The 11,476-nt window shown below is 41.9% G+C and overlaps 1 pseudogene; it reads left to right on the top strand.

The window, feature by feature from the left end:
- Positions 1 to 687: 687 nt before the first annotated feature.
- Positions 688 to 6,334, top strand: LOC132226736 (peptidyl-prolyl cis-trans isomerase A-like; annotated as a pseudogene).
- Positions 6,335 to 11,476: the final 5,142 nt, after the last annotated feature.

Here is an 11,476-nt window from a genome sequence, read left to right as displayed (position 1 = left end):
TTCATTTCCCTTACGTGCCTTATGCGCAGGCGCACCATTTCTCTCCACTAATACTAGCAGCGAGTATTTTAGCAGCCAATTGCCACATCATTAGTGTTGTACTGACTTGTTTAGTGTGCACAACAGGAAATATTTCACTTTTGGAGAACAAAAAAATAGGCTTATTTGTGTTATGCTTATTAATTTGTGCAGTTATTCAGTGTCTGAGAAGTTAATGTTCAAGAAAAAATATTAATTTTTATTAAAATGTTCTATTATTTTATGTTAACGATTACTCATTTATTTCAGTCCTTTGTAGTCAGCATGTCTCTATCGAAATAAACCTAGGTTTCTATGAAATTTGAAGCTTTGGGTTTTTTTGCAGCCCACGTAAACTTAAACCTTGTTGACTTGGCCCCTGTAAGCCTTTGAGTTTGACATGCTTGTTGTACACCAAGAAGAAGGTAATGCAACCAGATTGCCTAGCTCAAAAAGTGCCAGGATATTTCCTTGTGATTATAATATAACATATTCTAAATGTAGCACATTTGATTCAACTCCATGTTTATTAAATATGTTTTGAACTTTTTAAAACACTTTTTGGAAAATGTGTGCAATTGTTTCAGGTTTTGCACAAAGAAGGATGCCTGAATAAGTCTTCTCGTATGTAAAAGGATGCAGCCTCCTTTCTTACCCTGCCTGACTGTAATGGATCTTCATCCAGTTAAGACTGGAGGTGGGAACAGGGGCCAGAAACCTATACCCATTCGCTATGGAGGTAAAACTACCAGAAAGGAGATTTTTTTCCAACTTGGCTAGAGGCCTAGCTACTTACTGTCTCTTTTCTAAAACAGGTCCATGTTGCAGCTGCCTAGCAGTCTCTAATAGAGTTGTTGTAGTAGATCTCCTGACCTTTAGACCATCCCCTTTCCAATGAATGCAGCCATTGCCAGGCTGGTAGCAACATTATGGTAAATGCACATGGGGAGTGAGAATGAAGGGAGAGTCTAAATGAATCTGATATTTCTAACTTGGCCAACTGGGTGCATGGCAATATCAATAACGAAAATGGGGGATAGGGGAAGAAAGGGGTTTTGAAGTAAAAGTAAAGGCATTCTGCTTTGGAAATATTGATAACCAGCTAGAAACAAAAGTCTGAAGCTTTTGCAGGGTAGAGCCACAGGCGCAAAAATCAACATGGTCCTTCAGGATAGGGGACATGAGGCTTCCTTCTGTCTTTGCATCATCTATGGACCACAGAGCCAGAAGGAGGGAAGGGAGAGGGAGGAGCAGGAAGACCACTTTCCACCATTTCAGTGATCTATTATTGCATCACAAACCACACCAAATTTAGTGGCTAAAAATAACCATTTATTCTTTCTCACGATCTAAGAGTGGACTAGGTGACTTTTCTGCTTCAGATGTGATGACCAGGACACTAGAATGGCTGGAGCATCCCATATGGCCTCACTGCACGTGTCTGTCAAGGGATAGTGGATGCCATCAGGGAGCACAGCTGGGGCTGTCAGCCAGGTGACCTCATTTCTCCTCCATGGACCTTTCTCTGTGGCTGCTTGGACTTCACTGTTGGCAGCTGGGTTCAAGACAGAGGCTTCCATGGGGAATCTTGGAGGAAAGATGCGGGGAGGGTGGGTGGGAGGGATGTAATCAACCAAAGACCTTGTATGTATATAAGCAATAACCCATGGACAATTAGATGGTGAAAGCCTGGGACTGGGGGTGGGGCGGGGCAGGGGGGCAGTGCGAGGGGGGAGCAGGCTGGAAGGGGTTAATGGGGGACGAAAGGGGATATATGTAATTACTTTCAACAATAAAGAATTTTTAAAAGAAAGAAAAAAAAGAGGCTTCCAAGAGAATAAACCCAAATGTGCAAATGCTTTTCAAGCTTCCACTTGTATTATGTGTGCTAATGTTAAATTGGCCAAAGTTCGTTAAATAGCGAAGTTTAAATCAGAGTGGAGGTATAGTTCATGGGGGCCAAGCAGCAGTCTACCACACCTTCTGAAGGAATTAAGGGCTCTCCACTTCCAATTAAAATCACAAGGAGACTTTTTAAAGTAGCATTCAAAATCTGATCCAATCTCATCACTCACGTTTTCACTTGAGCTTTCGGCTCTGGATAGACTTGACCTTTTTAGGATCCTGCTATTGGAAGGAATCCTAAAGTTCACCCATTGCGCAAGCACGCACGCACATGCCTCACTCCAATCCCTGGGACTTTTCTCAGCATGTTTTTCTTTTTTCGCTCCATCTAAACTCCAGCCTTTTATTTTCTTGCATCCTGCTCCAAGACCAAAACTTTTAACTATAATGTTCTTTAAAGAAACTTTATGTGCTTGGGTCATCTGATTTCACAAAGTCATTTTGTCCTTCAGGAATAAGTAAAGGAAATTAGGAGTAACAGAAGGGCAGGTTGCGACGCAGCTCTGGCTCTGCCACTTGCTGGCCCGTGACGCTGTACTTGCCATTTCTCTGGGCCTCAATTTCCTTTTGTGTAAAATGAGGATTATAATGATAGCTATGGACAATGGTTATTGGAAGGACCAAATGCTATAATGAATGTAAAATCTTTGACATGAAACCTAACACAAGGTGAGCACTCCATACATCTTAGCTCTTATTACCCAAAGGACATAATTCGTGGGAAGTCAATAATATGTGAACAAAGAGGTTACAACAGGGCTTTCTCGTTGAGAGACCAAGCCCTCAATGCAAACAGACTTAAAAATAAGGATTTATTGGTTCAATAAAAGAAGCATCAAGGCGCATAACAGGCTAATGTCAGAGTTCAAAGAACTTTGTTAAAAGTCAAATTTTGTTTGCTTTTGTTGTTTTCTGTTGTTTCTATTTTTTTGCTCCACTTTGCTTTCCTCTTGAGTGCAATTCTGAGACGCCCTATGGTGGCAAGATGGTCTAAGCAGTATCACTTTCCTGACGTCTCATTTGTAACTCCTCTGAGGGAAGGGTGTGAGTCTCTCAGAAGTCTCAGCCAGGGAATCACTGCACCTAGTTGGCTCTTTTGAATCACAAGCCTGTCGCTGAGCCAATCACTGCAGGCAGCGGAATCCTGTGGTTAGACCTAGGCCATGTGCCCAGCTCCCGCGCCTTCTTCTGAGTGCCTGGGCTAAGAGTGCAAGAATGTGGCGCCAGAGAGCATCAGACGATGACTACTAGATTCTAGTAACTAGAAGAAGAATGCTGGACAGGCAGGGGGAGTAACATGCTCCTGCAACACTGTAGATCACAACATTATTTCTAATGATAAAAAGGTAGAAATTACCCACAAAAGAGTCAGATGAATTATAGAAGAATACTGAAAAGTGAAGAGAATTAGGTAAAAAGCCTGCAGAGTGGATTGTCATGGAAACCAAAGGAAGAGTTTCCAGGAAAAACTCTTTTACCCATTCCTTATCAATAGATGAGTGGATAAAAAGGCTGTGGTACATTTACACAATGGAATACAATGCAACTCTAAGAAAGAAGGATCTCTTATCCTTTGTGACAGCATGGATGGACCGAGAGGTTATTATGCTAAGTGAAATACGCTAGTCAGAGAAACAAATACCATATGATCTCAACTATATTTGGTATCTAAATAAGCTGATGAACAAAATAGAACCAGAGGCTTGGATACATGGAACAAACTGACAAATGTCAGAAGGAAGTGGGGTGGGGAGTACTAGATGAAAGAAGGTGAAGAGATTAGCCAAAAACATATATGCATAGCCCATGGACAGATAACAGCGTGGTGAAAGCCAGGTGGGGGAGGGGGAGCAGGGGCTATGTGGAAGTGAGCAAGGGGGGGGGAAATAGGGGACATCTGTAATAGTGTCAACAATAAAAATCATTTTTTTTAAAAAAAAGACTTTCCAGTGGAAGTTTATCAACAGTGGCAATGCTGCCAAGAGATCAAATAATACAAGATGTGAAACTGGATTTAGCAATGTTCATCACCTGGAGTTAGTTTTCCAAAATCAAGTTATTGGATGCCTACTACATGCAGGGCCTTTTTGAAGGATGTAGACATTTCCAGGACCAAGCTGCTGCTCTCCAGGGCTGATCATCTAGTTTACAAGCAAAAATGCAAAGGCACAGGAAATAGCCCCTCCCTCTGCCGTGGCCAAAATGAAATAAAATAACCTGTAAATACTACAGCGCATAATGAGCCAAATGAATGATACAGATAGATCAAGTTCTCTAGAATGAATACTGTGGATCGAGAAAGTTGTGTTTTTCCTGGAATGTACATTTTAAAATTATTAACACCTGGAGATAAAACAATCAAGATGGAGAATTATTTAGAAACCATCCTATATAATAAAAGAGAAACATATAAATTGACTGTCCCTTTGTTACGCTAACTAGCAAATCAGGAGTGAATATGCAAATTAACCCAACAAAGATGGCAGGTTAATTTGCATACACAGGCGCCAGGTGGAGAGCAGAAGCGGGAGAGCTGGCGGCTTGGGGGGATGTGGCTCCCTCAGTTGCTCCCTCAGTCGCTCCCTTGGCAGAGAGCAGAGCAGGAGAGCTGGAGGCTTGGGGGGCCATGACTGACTCCCTCGGTCGCTCCCAGCACAGGGAGCACCAGGAATTCTGGGAATAGTAGTTCTGATGGCAGCCCCAGGACCGGAAGTGGAAGCCCAGAGCACAGGGAGCACCAGGAATGCTTGGAATCATAGTTCTGGTGGCAGATGTATCTCCTAAACACCAGAGCAAAGTGAGCCTGGAGCAAGTTACTGTTGCGGTGGGGGATGGAGGGAAAGCAAAGGTGAGAGACATAAGTAAAATCAGAGTGTCTAGGAAAATTAAAGGGAAGATATCCTAAAACTTCCAGGAAATCTCCACCAATGAAGCAAAGGAAAAAAAATGCCTCTATTATTCTGTGAGCAACAAACCAAACTGGGTTGGGGGTCTCAGACAATTCGCTTATATGATTGGAAAGACAGACAGAAACTCCCGGATTGGAGAGGGATCCCCTGAGAGCTCTCAGATTGGAGAGGGTGCAGGTCGGGCTAAGGGACCCCCCCCCCCAACCCCCCACCCCTACCCCTGTGCACGAATCTTCGTGCACCAGGCCCCTAGTTTTAATATAAGAAATAACTACAGAAATGGGGTTGTGTTTGGATTAGTCAAGATAGCTATGATAGCATTCATCAAATATTTAAGGGTCTTTGATATAGAAGGAAGATCTTTCTTCTGTATCGCTTCTGAGGACAGATCAAAGACAAGTAAGGTACAGGGAGGAAGAAAGCTAGAGAGGAGAGAGAGAGAGAGAGAGAGAGAGAGAGAGAGAGAGAGAGAGAGAGAGTTTTTTCAAAAGAAAGGAATACATTCTTATCAATAATAGCTGTCCAAAAATGCAGTGAGCTGCCATGTGTGCTCCCAAGCTTGGATATGTTCAAACAAATATCAAAGGGTTTTGAGGATAGAAAATTGGATTCAAAATCCTACAAGATGTTTTCAAACTCTAAGGTTCCGTGACTCAATTTCAAAGATGGTTACTTCTTTCCAAGGTAGTCAGAAAAGTCTTCCTGGAAGAATTGGGATGCCCAATATAGCCTTGGGAGATGGTTGGGATTTTAATGGGTAAGCAAGAGCAAGGAAGGGCATTTCATGTAAAAGGACTTGCTGGAGATGAGTTCACACAAGGCTGGGAAGTCATTAGAACCAAAATGACAATCTTTCAATGCCTTGGTGAAATATTTAAACAAAGTCTGTTTTTGCAGCCCTTTGTAGACACCATGGCCCATGGCTGCCCGTGACCAGCCATGGTGAACCCCACCGTGTTTTTCGACAGCGCCTTCTACAGCTTTGAGCTATTTGCAGACAAAGTTTTCAAAAACAGCAGAAAACTTCCGTGCTCTGAGCATTGAGAAGAGAGGATTTGGTTATAAAGGTTTCTGCTCTCACAGAATTATTCTGGGATTTATATGCCTTCACACGCTATTATGTGCCTTGCACAGGCAGCAAGGCCATCTATGAGGAGAAATTTGAGGATGAGAACTTCGTCCTGAAACATATAGGTCCTGGCATCTTGTCCATGGCAACTGCTGGACCGAACACAAACGGCTCCCAGTTTCTCATCTGCACTGCCAAGCCTGAGTGGTTGGAGGGCAAGCATGTGGTCTTCGCCAGGTGAAGGAAGGCAGGGATATTGTGACAGCCATGGAGCGCTTTGCGTCCAGGGATGGCAAGACCAGCAAGAAGATCACCATTGCCGACTGTGGGAAACTCTAACAAATTTGGCTTGTGTTTTATCGTAACCAACAGACCATTCCTTCTGTAGCTCAGGAGAGCACCCCTTCACCCCCATCTGCTTGGAATGTTCTATAATCTTTGTGCTCTCACACTGTTCATTGGGTTCCATAATTTCCTTGCCCTTCCCAGTCCAGCTGGATTGCAGAGTTAAGTTTAGGATTATTAAATAAAAACTAAACAGTTGTCTGTCAAAAAAAAAAAATCTTTTTGCAGGCAAGGAGCTATGGAGGAAGTTTGTACAAGGAAATACAATTCAATTCAGCAGAGCTTCAAGGAAGGTTGCTCAGGCACTTACTTAGGACAAATTAGAAATGGATGAAACTGAAAAAAAAAAGCAGGGGATTTTGGGGGAGTAAGAAAATAAGAATCCAAATTCAGGCAATGGTAATAAATAAAAGCTTAGAATCAGAGAAGCTTTGGGGGAAGAAGTATCCACAGGACTTGGTGATTGGTTACATTGGGAAAGAGGCAAAAGGAAAAAAAATCAAATGAAAGAATGAAAAGGTTTGAGTCTGTCTGAGAAGAATGGTGTGAGAAGCAGTGCCTTTAAAACAACAGGGTCAGGGAGTGTAATGTGAGAGGCAAGTCACGGTCCCAACATGGGAAGCCAGTTTAAGGAGAACTCTGGCCAAGACGACATCAGCAAGCCGGGTAGTGTCTCACTCTTATCCAGTGGAATATTACCAGCTACTATCTCAGAGGAAATTGGGTTCCTTGATTTTCCAAATGAGCCAAGCTGTTGTGCTGGCAGCCAACACACATGACCGGCACTTAGCCAAGCATAAAGCAACAGGTTTAAAACATGTTAGTGTGTAGATAAACCATCTCCTGCCTTAGCAACCAGCTAAGGGGACTTCACAAAAACAAATGAAAAAGAAACCTGCCAAACTCCAGAGCCATCTACTCTTTATACTGTTGTCTTATATAATAACGTGTAAATCTATTGTTACCCTCCCCCTCACCGGGAAATAGCACTGAGAAGGATACTTTAAAGCAAAGGCATTTTTTGAGGTAGTTAGTGCTTGAGATAATATCGGGGTAAAAACTCTTCAACATAACTTAGGCCCAGTCTACGTAGAAAAAAGTAAATACAGATGCAGAGCTGGTGAATTTGAACAATGTAGAGAACCAGACTGGATGGTTCAGGCTCCCAGCGCTGCCTTTTTCCCCAACAATGGTTGGTTTTATTTTGTTCCGTTTTGTTTTGCTTGGATTATCTGGACAATTACCTCAACTCTCCATTTCACTCTGGTTCTATAGACATAGTCCTCTAAGTGTTCTATTTTTATCATGTTCCAATAAGAACTGAACACAATAGAGCTCATTGAAATGAGACTCGCTGAAAGGATTAAGCCAGTTAAAAGGATGTTGCCTGCACATCCTATATTTTCCGTGATGCAGACAAATGAGCAGTTCTCTGCCCTTGGTCTGCCCTCCCCATTACCAACACTTTCCTCCTTGGAATAAAGAGTAAAGCAGAATGAAACATTTAGGCAAATAGTCCTGTGAATAAGGGCAAAAGGGAGCACAACCATCTGGGAAGTACACCTAATTGACCAAAGCATGCAACCCCCAGTTCGCAGTTCTGGAAGTTCCCTGGAAGGCTGGACAGTGTTTCCTCTGCACCATGGCCCTCCCTGAGCAAAGTTGAAATTCAGTGGTTCCCTTCAGGTCTGGGGTCAACTCAAAGACTACAGCGGGGCTGAGAGGGACTCACTGCACCATAAGCTCTGCATACCCATGGGGTCCAGTGGCTGGGAACGGCTAGAAGCTCTGAAGGTAGCTCTCTTTCTTAGCCCTCCTTTGGTCTGGTGACTTTGGGCTTTGGTTTTCCTCTTCATATAAAAACCACTCTTCCTTTTAAGTGAGCTCGAGACAAACAGCATAGGTGCTGTAAGAAATATGACTTTCGCCGAAGCCGGTTTGGCTCAGTGGATAGAGCGTCGGCCTGCGGACTGAAGGGTCCCGGGTTCGATTCCAGTCAAGGGCATGTACCTGGGTTGCGGGCACATCCCCAGTAGGAGATGTGCAGGAGGCAGCTGATCGATGTTTCTCTCTCATTGATGTTTCCGGCTCTCTGTCTCTCTCCCTTCCTCTCTGTAAAAAATCAATAAAATATATTTAAAAAAAAAAAAGAAATATGACTTTGCAGAAGGGCAGCATTTATTTTATTTGCAGGAAGAGAAATGGTGGTGAAAAGGGACTGAACAGCTTCTAGTCCCAAGGCCTGGACTCCTCCATAGCCAGGTGCATGGAGCTGAAAAACAACTCAAAGCGCATGCTCTGTACCTGCCTTACTACCAGCGCAGTCTGTGCTGTGGGAACCAGCACAGACTAAACATTCACACAAATTACTTTAAGATCTTGAAATCCCTGTTCTCCCGGGGGTGGGGACACTGGGGCACTCTAGGCTTACTGGTCTCTCAGCAAAGGACTTTGCATCATGGGTCATATGTCCAGTGGCCACTTCAGAATGACTTCCGGCTGGCAATGTGATTGGGAAGGCAAGCACAGGGTTTGTATTTACACTGAGTTTTCATAGCCGTCACTCTGTTTTTATTCAGAATGAATTTTTAAATAAATAAAACTATCGCCCTGGCCAGGTGGCTCAGTTGCTTGGAGGGTTGTGGGTTCGATTCCTGTCAGGTCACCCATGTAGGTTGCTAGTTCGATCACTGGTCAGGGTGCATAGGGGAAGCAACCAATCGATGTTTCTCTCTCTGCCTTCCTCTCTCTCTAAAATCAACAAAAAACATATCCTTGGGTGAGGATTGAAAAAAATAAAATAAAATTATCAATGGTTTCTAAAAATGCTTTTATGGAAAATCTGTGTAAGATCAAGGAGTCATCAATAGCTCATATTAATAACCACTATGATTGTGTTATTGTTATGATTACTATGTTGTGTTTGTAGAGCTGATGGAGGTCTAGGTTAAAACCTTTCAGAGCCACAGATCCTATCCCGAAAGAGAACTTCAAAAAAATTCCTTATGAGATGGTGCCCAGATTCCATTTAAAGATATATAAACTTCAGAGAAACGGCTGGTCCGGGAAGGAATCAGTCCATTTATGACGGCAACATACTTTACAAAAGCTCTCAGAGGGAGCTGAGGGGGCAAGCAAAGAAAGAACTTTCTTAAGTAAATATCAAATCAATTAAAGGAACAGATCCATGGAAATAAATCATTTACAGAAACAGGTCCTACCTGTGGTTTCTAATACAACATACACTAAATGCTGCACCTCAAGTAACTAAATAAAAAATGGATTCCAAAGTGATTCAGTCTCCACACACTGTAAGAGGCAACCTGCTAAAGCAAACCCTGCAAAACAAAGGCGTTCAAGATATAAAAATTCATAAACCTTTCTTATCAGAAAAGAGGCTGAATGAATATTATGGTGTTCTTATAGCATGTTTGCTTTAGCATTTGTCATGTAGCTACTCTGCGCAAAGGTAAGGTCTGGTATGCAGGGTAATTATTTTCCCACCTACTTCTGTCACAAGGTCTACTTAAAGGGCAATTTCTTTCTTTAGTTCTTTAAATGCTTTCAAAAGATATCTTAAGGTCAAGAAACTCCAACAATGTGCAAATATCTTTCAGGGGTAGTTGATTTCCCCCTCGTACCATTAGGGGAAATTTTATTGTAGTGAGTCTAAAACAAGTTAATGGAGGGTCATGTTTCTATTTACTCTGGGACAGTATTAGTAATCAGAACCAGGAGGAAGCAGGGCCCTGCAGCACAGCCACTCACTCTCCCGGCCAGGCTGCCTGCACCATCCAGTCTCAATTCCAGAGCATGTTACTAGTAAATGACATTGTACCTAATTTATCTGCAATATATATTTACATATCTATATAGGCACGTCTATAGACTTATAGGTATATGGTTAGTGTCTGTTGAGGCGAATAACCTCTTCAGGTTGGCAAAGGCTTGGTTATAAGATTTGGATTAATTAGTGATGCAACATTTTCATGAGCTTTGGTAGCCGAGGTGTTCTTGTATTCTCTGCAAATCAGTCATTATAAGATGGAGTTTGATGACATTTTTCTCCTCAGATATCCTCTTAGTAGCTGAAGTCCAGTGAACAGATTAATACTTCTTTATCCAAACAAATTAGACAAATTCCTGCGGTGACATTTAGCTTCATACTGGTATAGTCAACAAATATTTATTGGGTGCCTGTCATGTACCTGACACTACGCAGGGCACTGTGGAGACAAAGGGAACAATCCCTCACAAAGGGACAGCAAAAAGGAGTGTCTTCGTGGTAATGACATAGTTCTGCATCCTGACGGTGGTGGTCACAATAATCTATGTTTGGGATAAAACTTCATAGAACTACACACATGTACACATACACATGCATGTACACACAAGTGACACCCCCATAAGGTCAGTAAGTCTAGACAGCAGTACTGGAGTAATGTCAGTTTCCTGGTTTTAATAATTTACTACAGTTATGTATGGATGTTCTTCTTTAGAGAAGCTGGATGAAGAGTACACAGAACTTTTTTACTACCTTTTCAACTTCTGGTAATCATAAAATTATTTCAAAATAAAATGCCTAATTTTAAAAAAAGAAAAGCTTTTGTTTTGGAGGTTGCACTGTGGTGGGAGAGACAGACACCTAACAAGGAGACCAATAACTCATCATAGATTCTTGTATGTAGCATGAAGAACACTATTTAATAAGTGCTGTAATATGAAGTAATAATGGAACCCTCTCTTAGAAAGGGCAGTCAGGGAGGAACTCTGAGGGTGGGACATTCAAGCGGAAGAGTGAGCCAGCCAGGTTTAAAGAGATGACTAGCAAACACATGAAAAGAACTTGGCTGGTGTAAGTCATCAGAATGACCTTCAAAATTGTGAGTCTATTAAGGCAAAGCATAGAGGAGTAGCCAGCTTTTATTAGGATGACCTTATATTATGGGCACGTTGTTTACATTTTTAAGTAGAATAAGATTTATAAGCTAAACTTAAAAAGCTTGTGGAAAAATCAAGCATTTGTGATTCATAATTTAAATGTGTAGTTGACAAATTTAATTTCAATATATTGACTATTAATTTTTATATATTTAAAGTAAATTCAAAAAAATCTTTTTTTCTGCATAAAAACTACCCTAGGAAAAACCTCTCATATTTATAGCTTGAGTACCAAGCTCCCTAAAAGATTTCTGTCGGGTAGCAGTCCCTACAACCCCTGGAAAAAAGT

The sequence above is a fragment of the Myotis daubentonii genome, chromosome 2 (assembly GCF_963259705.1).
Source record: "Myotis daubentonii chromosome 2, mMyoDau2.1, whole genome shotgun sequence".
Taxonomy (NCBI): Eukaryota; Metazoa; Chordata; class Mammalia; order Chiroptera; family Vespertilionidae; genus Myotis; species Myotis daubentonii.
Note: the sequence above shows the minus strand (reverse complement) of the source record. Positions and strands in the feature narration are given on the sequence as shown.